This window comes from Ornithorhynchus anatinus, chromosome 5, assembly GCF_004115215.2.
Source record: "Ornithorhynchus anatinus isolate Pmale09 chromosome 5, mOrnAna1.pri.v4, whole genome shotgun sequence".
Classification (NCBI taxonomy): domain Eukaryota; kingdom Metazoa; phylum Chordata; class Mammalia; order Monotremata; family Ornithorhynchidae; genus Ornithorhynchus; species Ornithorhynchus anatinus.
In genome coordinates, this window is record NC_041732.1 from 86,206,372 (window position 1) to 86,227,421 (window position 21,050).

Sequence of the window (21,050 nt, forward strand, 5' to 3'; positions counted from 1 at the left end):
ACCCCTGGGCCACGTCCTCCCACGGTCCTGGAACGCCCTCCCTCCTCACCTCCGCCAAACCGATTCTCTTCCCCTCTTCAAAGCCCCACTTAAAACTCACCTCCTCCAAGAGGCCTTCCCAGACTGAGCTCCCCTTCTCCCTCTACTTCTTCTACCACCCCCCCTTCACCTCTCCGCAGCTTAACCCTCTTTTCCCCCCCATCTCCCTCTGCTCCTCCCCCTCTCTCTTCCCATCCCCTCAGCACTGTAATGTCTGCTCAACTGTATATATTTTCATTACCCTTTTTATTTTGTTAATGAAATGTACATCGCTTTGATTCTATTTAGTTGCCATTGTTTTTACGAGATGTTCTTCCCCCTTGACTCTATTTATTGCCATTGTTCTTGTCTGTCTGTCTCCCCCGATTAGGCTGTAAGCCCGTCAAATGGCAGGGACTGTCTCTATCTGTTGCCGACTTGTTCATTCCAAGCGCTTAGTACAGTGCTCTGCACATAGTAAGCGCTCAATAAATACTATTGAATGAATGAATGAAAAGTAGTCACAAGCCTGGTATTCATTCAATAGCATTTATTGAGTGCTTACTGTTTGCAGAGCACTGTACTAAGCGCTTGGAATGTACAATTCGGCAACATATAGAGACAAACCCTGCCCATTGATGGGCTCACAGTCTAATCGGGGGAGACACACAGCAAAGCAGAACAGAACAAAACAAATACAATCAAATGTAATGTTCAGATGAGAAGAGCACCTTTTTTTGTGGTATCTGTTAAGCATTTAGAACAGTGCCTGTCACCGTTCTAAGCGCTGGGGTAGATGCAAGCAATCAGGTTGGACTCAGTCCAAGCCCCACATGGGGCTCACAGTCTTCATCCCCATTTTACAGATGAGGTACCTAGAGCAAAAACACTTGCCCATGGTCAAACAGCAGACAAGAGGCGGAACCGGGATTAGAACCCAGGGCCTCCTGACTTCCTCCCCTCTCAGGGTTGCACCTGGAGAATTTCCAGTACTCTCCACTACAGGAGGGAGAGTCAAGCGGAGGCATATCCATTACAGTCCTAACTTGGGCAGTGGGTAGCTAGTGGAAAACAATGTGCTCCAAGTTAAAACTCCCCTATGCTGGGCAGCAGTGGCTTGAGAGAGAGAGAGTCAAGGGTGGAGACTAAAGTTTGCTGCGCAGAAGGAGGCAATGGTAAACCACTTCTGTATTTTTACCAAGAAAACTCTATGGTAACACAACCCAGAATAATTGCAGATGGAGGTGGCACGCTCTGGGAGCGATGTGTCAATGGTGTCACTATGGGTCGGAGACAATTCGACGGCATAAGACAAGACCCCCTGACTCCCGGCCCGTGTTCTATCTATTAAGCCAAGCTGCTTCTCTGAATGTGTCTGTTATTGTTATATTGTTCTCTTTCAAGTGCTTAGTACAATGCTCTGAGCATGGTAAGTACTTAAGAAATAAGATTGATTGATTGATCGATAGATGATGTCCTCTGCAGCCCTAGCCTGGGAGCTCTTGGGTTGCAGCTCAGTCCTGAGCTGGCTGGGATGATTCCCACATCCCTCTTGTTGGGGTGGTGGAAGGAATCACTCTTAGCCACTTGGGCTTCTCAGCTCACCTCCCCAGCTGTGTCTCTGGAAATGGAGACGAGACAAAGGAGAAAGTTAGGGATAAAAGAGAGGCAGTGGGATCTAGTTGATATGGCATGGGACCAGAGCCAATCGATGGATTAATCGGTGACGTTTACTGAGCACTTCCCCTGTGCAGAGCACTGTACAAGGCACTTGAGAGAGTCTGATACAGTAGAGTTGGTAGACACGTTCCCTATAGCCGGCGAGCTTACAATCTAGTGGGGGAAACAGAAATTAAAATGAATTGTAGGCAAGAGAACCTACAGAGTCAGGGGTCCCAGGTTCTAGCACCCTCAATTTCCCCAGTCATTTGTTCTAGAACTAGAACTATTTGCAACCCCTTACTAATATGGAAAAGTCCCTTCGGTGGGAGGTAAGGCATGTAAGGCAGTTCCAATGACAAGACTTCATGCTGCTCTACTCTTTCACTGGACCCCTCTCTCCCACAGAGATCCTTATCTTACCCCCCTTCCAAGTCCCTCACTTCTCTGTGCCTCAGTTTCCTCACGTGTAAAATGAGGATAAAATACTCTTTTTCCCTCCTTCCCAATCTGGGGATCCCACGTGTCAGATCCGATCATCTTGTATCTATACCAGCATTTAGCATAGGATGTGGTATGGAATAAATATTTAATAAATGTCATTATTATTGTGAAAGAGTGGAGTGAAAGAGAGTACTTTGCACACAGTAAGTGCTCAATAAATATGACGATTGAATACCTTCCCCAGTCGAGCTACACAGTCCAAGTACAAAGGAGAACAGGTTTTTACATCCCCATTTAATAGAAAGGGAAATTGAGGCACAGAGAAGTTAGGTGGCTCGTCAGAGTTCACACAGCAAGCAAATGGAAGTCGGGTTTACAACCCCAAATCCCTTGCTTCCCACATCCTTACTCCTTCCACTAGGGACACTGCTTTTCTAGGATCTCACCGACAGTAGTGCGATCTCTGAATAGGAAATGAACAAGATAGATGCCTATTATTAGATTGTAAATGATAATAATAATAATGGTATTTGTTAAGAGCCTACTATGTGCCAAGCACTCCTAAGCACTGGGTTAGAAACAAGACAATCAGGTGGTCCCATGTGGGGCTCATAGTCTTCATCCCCATTTTACAGATAAGATAACTGAGGCACAGAGAGGTTAAGTGACCAGCCCAAAGTCACACAGCTGATAAGTGGCAGAACTGGGATTAGAACCCATGACCTCTGACTCCCAAGCCTGTGCTCTTTCCACTAAGCCATGTTGCTTCTATTTTCTGTTTTTCCTGTATTCACTCAATTCACATTCTAATTTCTTCTGGCAGAAAGTCATTTCCAAGCATTTTTTTTAATGACCCTCTCTATGCTTCAGTTGACACTGTCTTGTTCTTGTGAGAAAGAAAAGTCACCCTTTATTAAGCAGTTAATGTAAGTGACAAGAATCTTTCTGTGTATATCGTGTGTATATCGTGTATGGAGTAAAAGTCCTAGAGAGACACAAAGAGAAAGAGAGAGAGAGAGTGAGTATGTGTCAAGATACCTTAGAGGTAAGTAATTCTGTGATGGCTGAGTTAAAAATGCTTTAAAGGATTAAAACAATATATTTTATAAAGGCTTCAGAAAAGATTAAATTGGAATTGAAAAGGCAGGATATAATATCAATCTGCTTTAATTATGAATGCTCATTGACTTTTTTCAAAATATCTAAAATCCCTTCCAATCAATCAGTAGTATTTATTGAGGACTTGCTGGGTGCAGAACACCGTATTAAGCACTTGGGAGAGGTCATGGTGCTTCCCTGATAGAGAGTGGTTGAGCTTGAAAGAGATTTTACATGAGGTCCTGGCTCAGTGCAACCCATGAGGCTCCATCAGTCATTCAATCAATGTCATTCACTACAACCTATGGAATATGTACTCTACACATCACACTGTGCTAAACATTTGAGAGAGAGTACAGTTGAAAATAAAAGCCAGGGCCCCTTCGCTCAAGGAGTTTACAATCTAATAGATTGGTGTCATGATCTCCCCAAATCAATCAATCAATCAAGTATGTTAATTGAGCACTTACTGTGTGCAGAGTGGTCTGCCTCTTCTCTGTTGTGTGACACTGGGCAAGTCACTTCACACCTTTGTGCCTCAGTTACCCCATCTGTAAACTGGGGATTGAGACTGTGAGGCCCAGGTGAGATAAGGACTGTGCCCAACCTGATTTGCTTATATCCACTCCAGTGCTTGTATCCACCCCAAAACAGTGCCTGGCACATAGTAAGCATTTAACAAGTACCATCATTGTTATTGTTATTACTGTTATTACTGCAGAGCACAGTACTAAGCACCTGGGAGAGTACAACATGAAATGTAGAAATCACATTCCCTGCCCAGTTTGAGCTTACGGTTTAGAGGGAGACACAGACATTGATATAAATAAATAAATTATGGATATGTAAAGAAGTGCTGTGGGGCTGGGAGAGGGATGAATAAAGGGAGCAAGTCAGGGCGATGCAGAAGGGAGTGAAAAGAAAAAGAAAAATTGTTTTTATTGAGGATTTATGGTGTGCTGAGTGTACTGTACTAAACGCTTGGGAGAGTACATCCAAACCAGGTGGAAGATACATTCCACACCCACAAGGAGATTACAAACTAGAGGGGGAAACCTACCTTTATATAAATAAATTACAGATATGGACAAAGAGTTATGGGGCTGAAGGTGGGGGTGAATAAAGGGTTCAAATCCAAGTCTAAGGTCAATAGAGGAGGGAGTGGGAGTAGAGGAAACGAGGGCTTACTCTGATTAAGGCTTCTTGAGGCGGTGTGATTTTAGCAACGCTTTGAAAGTGGGGAGCGTAATTGTCTGTTGGAGATGAAGAGGGAAGAAGTTCCAGGCCAGAGGCAGGATATGGGTGATGGGTCAAGAGTGGGAGAGATGACCTCAAGATCTTGGTTTAGTGGGAAGAGCAAGGGGTAGGGAGTCAGATGTGGGTTCTAGTCCTGGCTCCAACACCTGTCTGCTGTGTGACCTTGTGCAAGCCACTTAACTTCTCTGTGCCTCAGTTACCTCATCTGTAAAATGAGGATTAAGGCTGTGAGCCCCATGTGGGACAACCTGATTATCTTGTATCTACCCCAGCACTTAGAACAGTGCTTGGCACATAGCGCTTCACAAATGACATCACCATTGTCATCATCATACGTTGAGTACACTGACATTAGAGGAGAGAAGAGCATCTTGGATTGTAGTAGGGTATTGGTGAGGTGAACCCTAGCATTTAGAACTGTGCTTGGCATGTAGCAAGTGCTTAACAAATACTATAATTATTTTAAAATGTTCCTGATTGCCCTGAGCAGACACAAACACCCTTCAAATCTCACATTATGCTAAATCAATGTTGTTTTGACAGTATCCTGCAAACTGAACCAATTTGGCCTTCTTCCCAAAGGTCTTCATTTTGGGGAAAGTGTCCACGTGCTTGGTGGTTTCAGGTTGGGTCCACTTGAACCTTCAGGAATCCTCCAAAAATTCCTCCTCCAATAGAACTGAAGAGAAATAAAACCGGACTGGATGCTAACTAGAACAATTCTTCCCATAATAGTGAATGTCTACTAACTTTCTTATATGTACTCTCCCAAGCACTTAGTACAGTGCTCTGAACATAGTAAATGCTCAATACATACCACTGATTGATAATAGCTTGTTTTCCAAATGGTGACACTCTAATAACAAGAGCATAGTGCCCATCTGTGGCATTCTAGAGAAGCAGTGCAGCTTAGTGGAAAGGGCATATGCTTAGGAGTCAGAGGTCTTGGGTTTGAATCCCAACTCCATTACTTGTCAGCTGTGTGACTTTGGGCAAGTCGCTTAACTTCTCTGAGCCTCACTTACTTCATCTGTAAAATGGGGCTAAAGTCTGTGACCGCCACATGGGACAACCTGATAACCTTGAAACTACCCCAGCGTTTAGAACATTGCTTGGCACGTAGTAAGTGTTGAAGGAATACCATCATCCTTATGATCTGTGTCCACTGATAGTTATCTGTCTGTTTTTGCTTCCTTCTCCTTCCTACTACAGGAAAGGGAGTGGCTTTGGAGGCCACTCTCAATCAGTTGTTGAATGTGTACTTTTCATTCACTCATTCAATTGTATTTATTGATCACTTACGGAGTGCAGAGCACTGTACTAAGCTCTAGGGAGAGTACTATACAACAATTAACAGACTTATTCCCTGCCCCCAACAAGCTCAGAATCTAGAGGGATCTAGAGGTGAGCTCAGGGGTTGTGGACTTTTACTGATGAAGGTTAGGTGTTTCTCCTTCCCTAGACAGCATCCAACTCCTCTCCTCCCCTCTCCTCCCTTCATTCACTTCATTCATTCATCCATCCATTCAATCATATTAGTGAGCACTAACTGTGTGCAGAGCACTATACTAAGTGCTTGGGAGAGTACAATACAAAAATAAACAGATGCATTTCCTGTTCACAATGAGCTTACAGTCTAGAGCGTGGGAGACAGACATTAATAAAAAGAAATGAATTACAGATATGTACATAAGTGCTATGGGGCTTGGGCGGGCGTGGTGGATAAAGGGAGCAAGTTAAGATGGTGCAGAAGGCAGTGAGGGAAGGAGAAAGGAAGGATTAGTCAGGGAAGGTCTCTTGGAGGAGACGTGTCTTCAATAAGGCTTTGAAGGGGGAGTGGGGGCGGCAATTGTAGGATTTGAGGAAGAAAGACGTTTCAGGCCAGAGGGAGGAAGTGGATGAGGGTTCACTGGTGAGATAGACGAGACTGAGGTACAGTGAGAAGGTTGGCATTAGAGGAGCAAAATGTGAGGACTGGGCTGTAGTAGGAGAATAGCAAGGAAAGGTAGGAGGGAGCAAGATGATGGAGTGCTTTAAAGCCAATGGAGAGGAGTTTTTGTCTGATGCAGAGGTGAATGGGCAACCATTGGAGTTTCAGGAGGAGTGGCAAAACATGTCCTGAACATTTTTGCAGGAAAATGATCCAGGCAGCAGAGTGAAATATGGACTGGAGTGGGTAGAGACAGGAGGCAGGGAGGGCAGCTAGGAGGCTGATACAATAATCAAGGCGGAACAGGTTAAGTGCTTGTATTAACATGGTAGCAATTTGGATGGAGAGGAAAAGGAGGATTTTAGCAATGTTGTGAAGATGGAACTGACTGGATTTATTGATGGATTGAATATGTGGTTTGAATGAGAGAGAGGAGTCACGGATACACCAAGGTTAGGGCCTTGCGAGACAGGAAGAATGGTGGTGTCACCTACAGTGATGGGAAAGTCACGGGGAGGACAGGTGTCGGGAATGAAATTAAGGAGTTCTATTTTGGGCATGTTAAGCTTGAGGTGACGGGACGACATCCAAGTAGAGAGGTCTTGAAGACAGGAGGAAATGCGAGTCTGTGGAGAGGGAGAGAGATAAGGGCTGGAGATGTAGATTTGAGTGTCATCCACATAGAGGTGGTAGTTGAAGCCATGGGAGTGAATGAGCCCTCCAAGGGAGTGGGTGTAGATAAAAATAGAAGGGGATCCAAGGGAGTTAGTGTAGATGGAAATATAAGGGGATCCAGATTGAAGGACTCCCACAGTTAGGAGGTGGGAGGCAGGGGAGGATCCTGCAAAGGAGACTGAGAAGGAGAGGATAGTATCAGTGAAGTTTTCTCTGATGGCTATTTGCCCTCAGCAATGCTTTAATCATGGGAGGGATACAGATAGGGCACTAGAAGATATTTAAACATCTCTTAATTGTAGCTCCAGTACACAGATATTTACACAGGGGAATACATTTTTGAATATAATTTGTTCAGAAAAAATATACATTTTGGATTTTTTTTTGCTTATTTTTCTGAGAATCTACACCAAGGGTGGAAAAAAAAAGAAAAACTTCTGGTGACAAACCAAAGTCAACAGAATTATCCCTGTTCAGATTGGAAGCCTCAAAACATTCATTTTGCCTCAGGATCCACCCAGGAGCCCTGACATGAGCATGCCTGAGTAATTGAAAGTCTGCATGTCAGGATTGACAATTCACCCCCCATTTCTATCCCCTTATCCTCCTACTGCCCTGTAAAGCCCTTGGAAGGCAACATTCAGTCAGGGTTGCAGGGAGGACTGGTTTTTATGACTTTATTGGCAAAGGCTTCTGCCTTGTTAAAAGACCAGCATAGGAAGTGGGCATGTATTTGCAGAGATTAGCAACAACAACAAAGCCTAATTTTCTCTGCTGGTTCCTAGCACTAATCAAAAAATAAGAGATTAAAAATTTACATACCACCAAATTTTCAAGTCAGAAGTAAAATCAGATACAGAGCTCTGGGCAGCAACCAACTGTGATGGGGCTGATTCTTAGGAGTTCATTTTTTACTACATCAAACAAGAAGAATTCAGTTGATCCATATAAATTACAATGCAAAAATTGTTGTGAATTCTACGTTCGTTCCACAACAAGGCTTCTTCCACTTGTGCCACCACTGTGGCCTGGGGACTTTTTCTCTTTGCATAGAATTAGTTTCGTCCTGGTCCTTTTGGGAATTCTGTCAAGAGAGTATAAACAGGAAAAAGAACTCCCCAAATCTATCGATCAATGGTATTTACTGAGCCCTTGCTATATGAAGAATTTTCAACTAAGTCCTAGGGAAAGTAGGCCAGAGTGGGTAAGATGCAATCCCTGACCATAAGAAGCTTACAATCTACAGGGAGAAATAGATATTAAAATAGAGATAAGGGAAATTACAGAATATCAGAATACTTACATAAGCACTATGGGGCTGGGGTGAGTATCAAAGTGCTTGAAGTATATACTGCCAAGTCAATATACAGGGGAAGGCAGAAGTCTGCAGAGAAGTTGCTAGAAGAGCCGGGGGGGTGGGTGGGTGGGAAGGGAGGTTTAGAAATTTGAGGAGGCCCCTGTGAAGTTTGGCCGCAGCATCTGTTTTTCAGAGAAACCCGTTTTCTCAGATTTTTTCCACTCCCTGTTAATAATTTTAAAACTCTCTTTGTCAGAGAATGCACACGTACAGTAGGTTTTACATAGATGGGCTGAAATGGAAGCAGACAGATCGCCTAAAGGAGGGGATACAAGCCGAAGGTCTTTAGTGTTGTAGTTTTGGGCCTAGCCTTCCAAAAGAGAATGAGACTTCTACCCCACCAGATGATAAATGCAGACCTGGACGAGTTTCACAGCACCATCCAAACAAATGAGGTCTTGGAACACAGTCAGATCACTAGTCCAGAGGGAATGCTCAAAGAAAGGCAGGCCTGCTGGGAGAGTGGGCGATAGATAGCAGGATACTCAAGTGATTCTTGTATGGTGAACTGAGAGGAGGCACAAGACAATTAATCATTAGATCATATTTATTGACTGCTTGCTATGTGCAGAGCACTGTACTAAGTGCTTGGGAGAGTACAATACAACAGAATTAGCAGACGGGTTCCCCAACCATAATGAGCTAACAGGGAAGCCAAAATAAACCTTTTAAAGGCCCAGTGAATCACAGGAATGAACAATGCTTTGAATCATAGTGCTTCTGGGAGACTATAGAGACAGATAGACGAGAAATACGGAGAGAATTATGAGCAGAGATTGCAGGAAGATCAGTATACCAAATGGCAAACGCATCTGCCCAGGAAAGGACAATTTTTATGTGCAAATGGTGTGAATTGGTTGGGGCTTTTCAACCATGCCTGCACAGTGGCTAGAATCTTCAAAGGGAAGGTGAGACAAGGGCAGAATGTGTATCACCAAGGATGAAGATTGCTATATTTCTCTCTAAGTACCAGTCATTCTGAACGCACTTTCAGCAAGATCTATTCATCTTTATAAGAACAAGGAAAGAACATAGAAGAGTTGATAGGGAGAACAGAAGGTTTGATTTCTGAAAAGTTTTCACAGGGCCATTGATGTTGCCGAGAGTGAAAGATTTTGCTGCACTTCATCTTCAGGAGACTTTGCATTTTCTTCACAGACAGGTACAGTAAAGACAATAGAAGAGTCCATCATAGTTCTCTTATCTGACAAGATTGAAGTGTAACACATGATTTCAAAGTGGTAAAGGCTGACAGGGTTGGTTAGAGATTAAGAGAATAGCTCAGAGACAGATAGGGAGTAAATTTAGTGCAAAGGAGTGTGAAGGACATGGCACTAGTAAACTCTGGGCTGTTTGCATATTCTCTCTCCTCCATCTGTCTTTCCTCTCCCCTTCCTGTTCTCTCTTCTTTCTCTCCCTCCTCGTCCCCCTCCCCCCAACTCCACAAGTGTCAGATTTCCTGATCCCCCTTGCCTCTCCAACTGGTTCTTTGTTCATTTCTCTTTGCTTTCTGTTCCCTCCCAAATCTTTCCACATTTCACTTCAAAATTCACAGTAGAAGAGCAGGGATCATCATTCTTTTATGGTTTGTCTTTTTTTTTCCTTTCGGTAAGGACAAGAGAGAGGTTCCCTTTCTAGTTGCTATACCTTTGTCTCCTCCAACCTCTGAGATTTCTCATTCTGATCTTTGTAAAAAATTAAACAGCTTTCTTACTGTCCATAGACAGCTACGGCTTTATTAATCGGCATTTTCTCTAAGATTCATAGAGATGTGAGGGATGCCAGGCCAGTGACCTGGAGACCCAAATAAAAATCTTGTAACTACTTAACTAAAAGAAGCAGGGCTGCCCTCGAACACATCCTTGTTGGTAAGTCTCCTGCAAAGTCTCTATTTTTAATGTGTCTGATGTTATATTGTACTCTCCCAAGTGCTTAGTACAGTGCTTTGCACACAGTAAGCACTCAATAAATATGATTAATCACAATAATAATAATGATAATAAAAATCATATCTCTTCCAGGAAGCTTTCCCTGACTAAGGTCTCATCTCCCCACTCTCTTTTTTCTCCCTTATCACTCTTTATTGCTGTATTGTATTTTCCCAAGCTCTCAGTACAGTGTTCCGCATGTAGAAAGCGCTTAATAAATATGAATGATTGAATACTGCTTCACCAGTTAACTTAGTCCCACCCACTAGGTACTTGGGTATTTATCCTTCCCAAAAGAACTAATGTATAGATTCATATACTCAGTTGCTTCTCTAAACTGTAATTTATCTAATGTCAGTTCCTCTTGCTAAACTGTAGGACCCTTAGAGCAGGGGTGGTGTCTACTTACTCATTACCCGTTCTCCTTCCTACTTAGGCTGTAAATCTCATATGGGAACAGGAACCGTGTCTGACCTGATTATTTTGTATTTACCTTAGAGGTTAGTTCAGTGCTTGGCACCTAGTATGCACTTTACTAGGACCCCAATTTATTAATATTGTTATTATTTTGTACTCTCCCAAATGCTTATAGCAGTGCTCTGCACAGAGTAAGTGCTCAATAAATACCACTGATCGATCAATTGATTGTTTTGTGTCAGTCAGTCAATCATATTTACTGAGCTCTTATTCTGTGCAGAACACTGTGTTCATTCATATTTATTGAGTGCTTATTGTGTGCAAAACCCCATACTAAGTGCTTGGGAGAGTACAGTATAACAATATGACATGTTCCCTACCCATAGCGAGCTTACAATCTAGATGAAGAGATAGACATTAATATTGTCTTGTCTTATCCTGTTGAGGCATCTCCGACCCAAAGTGACTCCATGGACACCTCTCTCCCGGAATGCCCCAGCTTCAACTGCAATCGTTCTGGTAGTGGATCCATTGAGTCTTCTTGGTAAAAATAAGGAAACGTTTTACCATTGCCTCCTTCCGTGCAGTAAACTTGAGTCTCCGCCCTCGACTCTCTCCCATGCCGCTGCTGCCCAGCACAGGGAAGATTTGACTTGTAGCAGATTGCCTTCCACTTGCTAATCACTGCCCAAGCTAGGAATGGAATGGGTATGCCTCTGCTTGACTCTCCCTCCTATAACTGAGACTGGTAGAGTACTGGAAACTTTCCAGGTGCCATCCTGAGAGGGGAGATATTAATATACATAAATAAATTACATGTTTTCTTACAGGTAATAAATGAGTTTTTTGTTTTAACATTTATTTTTAAGGAAAACAGTGGGAATGAGGACATAACACCTGACACTAGAAATTGGAAGACCTGGATCTATCTCAACTTCTTTTTCCAGGTTTAAAACAAAGACAATATCTCCTAGGATATATTTTCCATCAACATCACCTAAAAATAGAAAACAGAATAAAAAACAATGATGTTCTGATACATCATTAGACCCCCAGATTTTAATCAAGGCTCAATGCACAGCACACTGTCTTTCGATGGGTGGAATATGAGAGGAGAATGTACAGCGGCAGCAGGCTATCCAGCAGGCTATCCAGGTAACTGCTCTGTCAAATGGGCTCATCACAGAAAGAGAGGAGAGAGGAAACCGTTACAGATGCATCATAGCCCCTGATGGCTAGGAAGCAGAGGCATACGGCAGTCAGAAGGGGATAGCCATCCTGGAACAGAAGTTTCAAGATGATCGCAATATCAAGAGGAGGAAACAAACACCAGTGTGCCAGACATTGTGAGTAATGAATGCAGTGATGCGGCAAAGCGGCATTAATGATTCAGTTGGTCAGTCAGTTAATAGTGTTTATTGAGCAATTACTGTGTGCAGAGCTGTACTAAGCTCTTGAGAGAGTACAGTACAACAATATAACAGACACATTCCCTGTCCACAATTAACTTACAATCTAGTCAGGGAGACAGACATTAATATAAATAAATAAATTCCAGACGTGTGACTCGACACATAAAGTGTTAGCAGTCGCTCAACATTCTTACCTACTAACCTATCATTAGTGGAAGAATCTCACTGTCTGCAGTACCAAATTCAACTTCAGAACACTGTGATGGGCCTTAGAAAGAGTCTTCATCTAGTGACAGTTTTGATGGGGACTCTGCGGCATGGTAACCATGCTCCTCATCTTCCCTCCCAAGCCCGGTCCGCTCCCAGACTTCTCCATCACCGTGGATGGCACAACCATCCTTCCCGTCCCGCAGGCCCGCAATCTCGGTGTCATCCTTGACTCGTCCCTCTCGTTCACCCCACACATCCTATCCGTTACCAAGACCTGCCGGTTTCACCTCTACAATATCGCCAAGATCCACCCTTTCCTCTCCACCCAAACGGCTACCTTACTATTACGGGCTCTCGTTATATCCCGGCTAGACTACTGTGTCAGCCTTCTCTCTGACCTCCCTTCCTCCTCTCTTGCCCCGCTCCGGTCTATTCTTCACTCCGCTGCCCGGCTCATCTTCCTGCAGAAACCATCTGGGCATGTCACTCCCCTTCTTAAACAACTCCAGTGGTTGCCTATCGACCTCCGCTCCAAACAAAAACTCCTCACTCTAGGCTTCAAGGCTCTCCATCACCTTGCCCCTTCCTACCTCTCCTCCCTTCTCTCTTTCTACCGCCCACCCCGCACGCTCCGCTCCTCTGCCGCCCACCTCCTCACCGTCCCTCGGTCTCGCCTATCCCGCCGTCGACCCCCGGGTCACGTCCTCCCGCGGTCCTGGAACGCCCTCCCTCCTCACCTCCGCCAAACTGATTCTCTTTCCCTCTTCAAAACCTTACTTAAAAATCACCTCCTCCAAGAGGCCTTCCCAGACTGAGCTCCTCTTCTCCCTCTACTCCCTCTGCCATCCCCCCTTTACCTCTCCGCAGCTAAAGCCTCATTTTCCCCTTTTCCCTCTGCTCCTCCACCTCTCCCTTCCCATCCCCACAGCACTGTACTCGTCCGCTCAACTGTATATATTTTCGTTACCCTATTTATTTTGTTAATGAATTGTACATCGCCTTGATTCTATTTAGTTGCCATTGTTTTTACGAGATGTTCTTCCCCTTGACGCTGTTTAGTGCCATTGTTCTTGTCTGTCCGTCTCCCCCGATTAGACTGTAAGCCCGTCAAACGGCAGGGACTGTCTCTATCTGTTGCCGACTTGTTCATCCCAAGCGCTTAGTACAGTGCTCTGCACATAGTAAGCGCTCAATAAATACTATTGAATGAATGAATGAACTATATCAGGCAGCACACTCGTACACTGGTCTCTACAATCTCTCTCCAAGCCTCTCAGCCAACATAATAGATGAAGATTTGTGTCTCCTATTTATATTCTCCCAGGTTGTTCATTGAAGCTGCTGCTTATGTCATTAAAAATAACTTTGTAAACATGGGCAGTGCTGGAAGTTTTAAAAAGTCCTGTTTGAAGGCCAGCTACAAAACACCTGTCTGTGGTGGCACTTTTCACTGTGATCAAGAGAAGGAGTTGACCCCGATATGACATTATCTCCTATTATAAAGAATGATGACTTCCAACGAGTTACCAGAATTATTCTCCCTTTATCTTTGTCTTTGCTTTAAAAGAATGGCAATTGACATTTAAAGGAGCATCTTTAAATGCATTTAGTATTAAATACTTGATCACTGAGACTTCTGCTATCCAGTTAGTAAAAGGCAAGCTGGTAGGATGCACGTACTGAGGCATTCAAGTTATAAAATCCTTCTCAGGCACACGTCGGACATCTGAGAGGAAAAAAAAATATATCATGGTGGAAAATCTTGCAGCTCTAAGAGAACGAAAACCAACACTAGACAAATTGAACCATATCAACTCTGGAGGACAACACATTGCTTTTCTCCTTCATTCAGTTGAAACTGACAACAACCCATGTCACGACCAGAAGCACTAGTTGAATGGAAACATTAAATCCATCCTGATTTCTAAATGCCCTTAAATTCTATATTAATTCTATATTAATCATTGCTCATTAATTCTATGTTAATTATAACATCACCATCTCATCTATAGTTGCATTAGTTATGTGTATGTCTGCAATTTATATTTCTATCTACATCTATATCATCTATATCTATATCTATCTATCTATATCTATCTATATCTATCTATTTATATTAATTTTTGTCTCCCCCTGTAGACTGTTAGCTTGTTGTGAGCAAGAATGTGCTTCTTTGTTGTTATATTGTACTCTTCCAAATATTTAGTACAGTGCTTTGCACACAGTAAGCGCTCAATAAATACGATTGAATGAATGAATGAATAATAGTTCCAGCATGATGAATGTTTTCATTCCACTCTTTGAACAGAACATTTCTGAGGAATTAAGGAGCAGCAATTTGCAAAAAATACCTTATTCATGCAAGTCAGTCAGACAATCATATTTATTGAAATCCTACTCCGTGCTGAACACTGTGCTAAGTGCTTCGCAGAGTACAGTAGGGCTAATCGAAATGATCCCGGCCATCTAGGAACTTCCATCTAGTGGAGAAGGCAGAGACTAAAAAAGACGTAATAGAGACAATGAAGACATCTAAATAAGTATAACCAGGGGTGGGGGGGGGGTCTGGGTGTGAGGCAAGCAGTGTGGTCTAGTGGATAGAGCATGGGCCTATGAGTCAGAAGGATCTGAGTTCTAGTCCCAGCTCTGACAGTTATCTGCTGTCTGACCTTGGGCAAGTCACTTCATGTCTCTGTGACTCAGTTACCTCATCTGTAAAATGAGGATTAAGACTGTGGCCCCCACATGGGATGTAGACTATGGCCAACCTGATTACCTCGCCCTCTAAACTGTAAAGTCAGTATGGGCAGGGAATGCATCTACTAATTCTGTTGTATTGTGATCTCCCAAATGCTTAGTATAGTGCTCTGCATTTAGTAGGTGCAGAGTCAGAGGTCATGGGTTCTAATCCCAGATCCCCTACTTATCAGCTGTCTGACTTTGGGAAAGTCACTTAACTTCTCTATGCCTCAGTCACCTCATCTGTAAAATGGGGATTAAGACTGTGAGCCCCATGTGGGACCACCTGATTACCTTGTATCTCCCCCAGCATTTAGAACAGTGCTTGGCACATAGTAAGTGCTTAACAATACCAACATTATTATTATTAGAAGGAGGAGCTCAATAAATATGATTGATTGTTTGATCGATCTGCTTTATTACTTAGAAGAGTGCACCACTCATCAGCGGTGTGACCTTGGGCAACTCATTTGACTTCACTGTGCCTTAGATACCTCATCTGTAAAATGTAAAATAGGGTTTAACAAATACCACAGTTATTATCATTATAATTACAAATACTACAAAGAAACCCACCAAAGTACCTGGAAATGCTCAAGTGGCAGTAGGGAGGAAATAAATAGGGTTATGATATTGATCAGGGAAGGCCTCCTGGAGGAGATGTGATTTCAGAAGGACCCTAAAGAGGGGAAAAGCAGTGCTCTGCTAGATGTGAAAGGGGAGGGCTCACTGGGTTTGAGAAGAATGAGCTGGGATGTAGTTGGGGAGAAGCTAGGATAAGTAGGGGGATTAGAGCTGACTGAATACATTAAAGGCTGCAGTCGGTAGCCTCTGCTTGATGTGGAGATGGGTGGGCAACTACTGGAGCCTTCTGAGAAGTGAGGAGACATGCACGGAGTGACACTTATGAAAAATAAGTCAGGAAGGAAAGTAGAATAAAGACCAGAGAAGGAAGAGATGGAAGTGGGTAGGTCTGCGAGGAGGCTGATGCAGTAGGTCAGTTGGCTTATGGCAAGATTCAGGATATGGCCAGCGTGGTAACAGTTTGGATGGAGATATTTTGAAGGGAGAACCAACAGGATTTGGTGACTGACTGAGGATGTGGGTGGAAAAAGAGAGAGGAGTCAAGGGAACTGCCCAGGAAGCAGGCTTGGGCGATGTAGAGAGTGCTGTCATTACCACCAGTGGGAAAGTCAGGTGGAAGAGAGGATTTGGGAGGGAAGATGATAGTGAAACATCTTTAGGAGTTTCCTTGTGATCATTCCTAAATAAAATGCTCCCAAGGGTTTTAATTATAAGCCAGATCCTCCCAGGTAGTGATCGTAGCATTGCCTTCCACCCAATAAACCTATAATTGAATTGCTTTTATTGAGCAAAACTCCCCACTTTCTTTTCTTCCTTGAAGAATGTAGGTCAAAGCCATAGCTTCTACAGTACAAACACCCGCACAGCACACACACGCACACAGAGTACCTAGCCCTACCCCTGATCTTTGTTGCTCAGCCCTAACTTCTGGGAAAACCAAATTGAGTGATCAATCAATCAATCAAACAATTAATTGACCCTGGATGGTGAACATCACTTTGGCCACCTTTTCTCTGTCTCCTCCCATGCCAGGGGTACTTGGAAAGTAGGTGGGAAGCACCCATTATCCAGTGACAGGGAAGCAGGGGAACAATACTGAGACTTCTTTGGGACATTAGAGCTTCTCTGGAATTCGACTGCTCAGCTTACTTGGCAATTCCTCTCCCCTGCTTCACACCCTTATTGAAGGCATACCTGCTCCAAGAGGCTTTCTCTGACTAAGCCCTCCTTTTGTCTTCTCCCACTCCCTTCTGCGTCACCCTGACTTGCTCTCTTTATTCACCACCCCCTTCCCAACCCCACAGCACTTATTTCCATCTCTGTTAATTATTTATTTCTATTAATGTCTGTCTCCCTCTCTAGACTGTATGCTCCTTGTAGGTAGGGAATGTATCTGTTATATTGCTAGATTGTTCTCTCCCCAGAGCTTAGTACAGTGCTCTGAGCATAGAAAACACTCAATAAATACAATTGACTGACTGACTGACAGGTTATATATAGGGCAGAGCAGAGTCTTTCTCTCTGGATCCTGAGGTCTACCAGTGTTCTTTGACATTCCTCCCCCTAGACAGTGAGCTCCACATGAGACTGGGGACTATGTTTGTCTTGATTATCTTGTATCTGCCCCAGCGCTTAGTATATTGACTATATTTTCCATGGTCTGGTTGAAAAATCCTGCTGAGCATTCTCACTGGGACCAGCAGGAATGCTAACGAACCTCTGATTCCCTCCCCAACCCCCCCGACCCAACTAGTCCCCCTCTGCAAACAGGAGGGGTTAGGAAGTTCTAGAAGCAAGAGGATCCGATGGAAGGCAGGAGAATTAAGTCCTTCCTCAGCTCTGCTGGAAGTATCCAGGAGGGCCAAGAAGGATTTTTGGGAAGGAATCTTCTAGTGCCCTGTTTATTCATGAGGCAAATCTTCCCTCACCACTCTGGAATATAATGAGAACGATAGTATTTGGTAAGTGCTTACTATGTGCCAAGCACTGGCTGGAGGATATGATCTGTGCTCTTAATCCGACCTGGAACTTTGGCACCAATCTGGTGGGTTGCCATATAGCAGGCTTATGGAAAACAGGAGATTCATTTCCACATTCATCAGTTCTGAGCCACTGCCTGATTTAAAAGATACTTTGGAAGTTGGCAGATGGGCAGGGCAACTGTGATGAGCTCTTTCATGGGTTTAACCAATTCTGTTCAACAGAGAAGAAGCGTGGCTTAGTGGAAAACACCCGGGCTTGGGAGTCAGAGGTCGTGGGTTCTAATGTCGGCCACTTGTCTGTTGTGTGACCTTGGGAAAGTCATTTAACTTCTCTGTGCCTCAGTCACCTCATCTGTAAAATGGGGATTAAAACTGTGCTCCCCACATGGGACAACTTGATTACCTTGTATCTACCCCAGCTCTTAGAACAGTGCTTGGCACATAGTAAACTTCCCCTTCTCCTCTACACTTTATCTCACCTTGGCTTCATGGACTCAGTCCTCTCCTGGTTCTCCTCTTACCTTTCTGGCCATTCATTCTCGGTCTCCTTCGTGGGCTCTTCCTCCCCTTCCCATTCATAAGGGTTCCTCAAGTGTCAGGTCTTGGCCCTCTTCTGTTCTCCATCTATACTCACTCCCTTGGTGAACTCATTCTCTCCCATGGCTTCAACTATCATCTCTACACAGATGACACCCAAATCTACAGATGACACCCAAATCTACATCTCTTCCCCTGTTCTCTCCTCCTCCTTACAGCCTTGTATCTCCTCATGGCTCCATGACATCTCCACCTGGATGTCTGCCTGCCACTAAAACTCAACGTCTAAAACGGAGTTCCTTATCTTCCCTCCCAAACCCTGTCCTCTCCCTGACTTCCGTCACTGTGGACGACACGACCATTCATTCATTCATTCAATAGTATTTATTGAGCGCTTACTATGTGCAGAGCACTGTACTAAGCGCTTGGGATGAACAAGTCGGCAACAGATAGAGACAGTCCCTGCCGTTTGACGGGCTTACAGTCTAATCGGGGGAGACGGACAGACAAGAACGATGGCACTAAACAGCGTCAAGGGGAAGAACATCTCATAAAAACAATGGCAACTAAATAGAATCGAGGCGATGTACAATTCATTAACAAAATAAATAGGGTAACGAAAATATATACAGTTGAGCGGACGAGTACAGTGCTGTGGGGATGGGAAGGGAGAGGTGGAGGAGCAGAGGGAAAAGGGGAAAATGAGGGTTTAGCTGGGGAGAGGTAAAGGGGGGATGGCAGAGGGAGTAGAGGGGGAAGAGGAGCTCAGTCTGGGAACGCCTCTAGGAGGAGGTGATTTTTAAGTAAGGTTTTGAAGAGGGAAAGAGAATCAGTTTGGCGGAGGTGAGGAGGGAGGGCGTTCCAGGACCGCGGGAGGACGTGACCCAGGGGTCGACTGCGGGATGGGCGAGACCAAGGGACGGCGAGGAGGTGGGCGGCAGAGGAGCGGAGCGTGCGGGGTGGGCGGTAGAAAGAGAGAAGGGAGGAGAGGTAGGAAGGGGCAAGGTGATGGAGAGCCTTGAAGCCTAGAGTGAGGAGTTTTTGTTTGGAGCGGAGGTCGATAGGCAACCACTGGAGTTGTTTAAGAAGGGGAGTGACATGCCCAGATGGTTTCTGCAGGAAGATGAGCCGGGCAGCGGAGTGAAGAATAGACCGGAGCGGGGCGAGAGAGGAGGAAGGGAGGTCAGAGAGAAGGCTGACACAGTAGTCTAGCCGGATATAACGGGACCATCCTTCCCGTCTCACAAGCCCACAACCTTGGTGTCATCCTTAACTCAGCTCTCTCATTCACCTCAAACATCCCAACCGTCACCAACACCTGCAAGTCTCACCTGCACAGTATCGCCAAGATATGCCCTTTCCTCTCCATCCAAACTGCTATCATGCTGGTACAACCTCTCATATTAGCCCGACTGGATTATTGTGTCAGCGTCCTCTCAGATCTCCCTTCCTCCTGTCTCTCCCCACTCCACTCTATTATTCATTCCTCTGTCCAGATCATCTTCCTACAGAAACGCTCTCGGCATGTGACTCCCCTCCTCAAAAACCTCCAGTAGTTGCCTATCAACCTTCACACAAAACAAAAACTCCTCACTCTTGGCTTCAAAGCTCTCCAACACCTTGTTCCCTCCTACTTCACCTCCCTTCTCTCTTTCTACTGCCCACCCCCTACACTCCGCTCCTCTGCCGCTCACCTCCTCACGGTCCCCTTTTCGCGCCTATCCTACCGTCGGCCCCTGGCCCACGTCCTACCGCTATCCTGGAATGCCCTCCCTCCTCACCTCTGCCAAACTAACTCTCTTCCCCTCTTCAAAGTCCTACTGAGAGCTCACCTCCTCCAGGAGGCCTTCCCAGACTGAGCCCCCACCTTCCCTCTTCTCCCTTCCCCTCCCCTCAGCACTGTGCTCATTTATATACATTATTTATTACCCTATTTATTTTGTTAATTAGGTGTAGATCTCTTTGATTCTATTTATCTTGATGATGTTGTCTTGCTTTTATTTTGCTCTGTTTTGCTTTGCTGTCTCCCCTGTTTAGGCTATGAGGCTGTCATTGGGCAGGGATTGTCTCTATCTGTTACTGAATTGTACATTCCAAGCGCTTAGTACAGTGCTCTGCACATAGTAAGTGCTCAAGAAATACTATTGAATGAATGAATAGTAAACACTTAACAAATACCATTATTATTATTACCAGTTGGAAATGCTTGAGGGTGCTGAAAAGACCCAAGCGGTAGAGAGGGAGGAATCACAATAGGACATCCTCAGTGGATAAAGTCATGCAGAGCAGAAAGTATCTATCTGATGACAGAGAAGTCCTGCTTCGTCCCAGGATGGATAAAGAGCTTTAAAATATTGTAGAGTTCCTCTTCAAGAGTAGGGAAAGAGTTGTATTTTGTAACTGGATTTTATTTGTTGTTCTTTTGACCTCATAGTGATGCATCATTGTTTTTTTGAGATAAGATTTTTTACTACTGATTGTTGAGCATAAATATACTTATTACTTGATTCTCTCTGTAGTTTTAGTTCGGTACCCTTTCTTGTCTTATATAAAGGGAAAGCTTCCATGTCTTATGTTGTAGATACCCTCGTCCATATTAAAACCATGCTGCCAAAGGATAGAACCAAAGACCTTATTGGTCAAGCAATAATATTTATTGAGTGCTTCCTGTGCACAGAATACTGTGCGGTTAGCACAGTACAATAAAGTTTGTAAACACAATCCCTGCCCTCAAAGAGCTTAAACTCTAGAGGGGGAAAAATACATTGAAATTAACCCAGCTTAGGGTAATGGCAGGGTATA

At 44.2% G+C, this 21,050-nt stretch overlaps 1 non-coding gene across 1 annotated transcript; it reads right to left on the bottom strand.

Annotated features, from left to right (window-relative positions):
• Positions 1-11,434: 11,434 nt before the first annotated feature.
• LOC114812473 lies at positions 11,435-11,572 on the bottom strand. Its single transcript, XR_003760126.1, has one exon. It is a non-coding gene; the product is annotated as a small nucleolar RNA SNORA7 (small nucleolar RNA).
• Between the last annotated feature and the right edge of the window lie 9,478 nt (positions 11,573-21,050).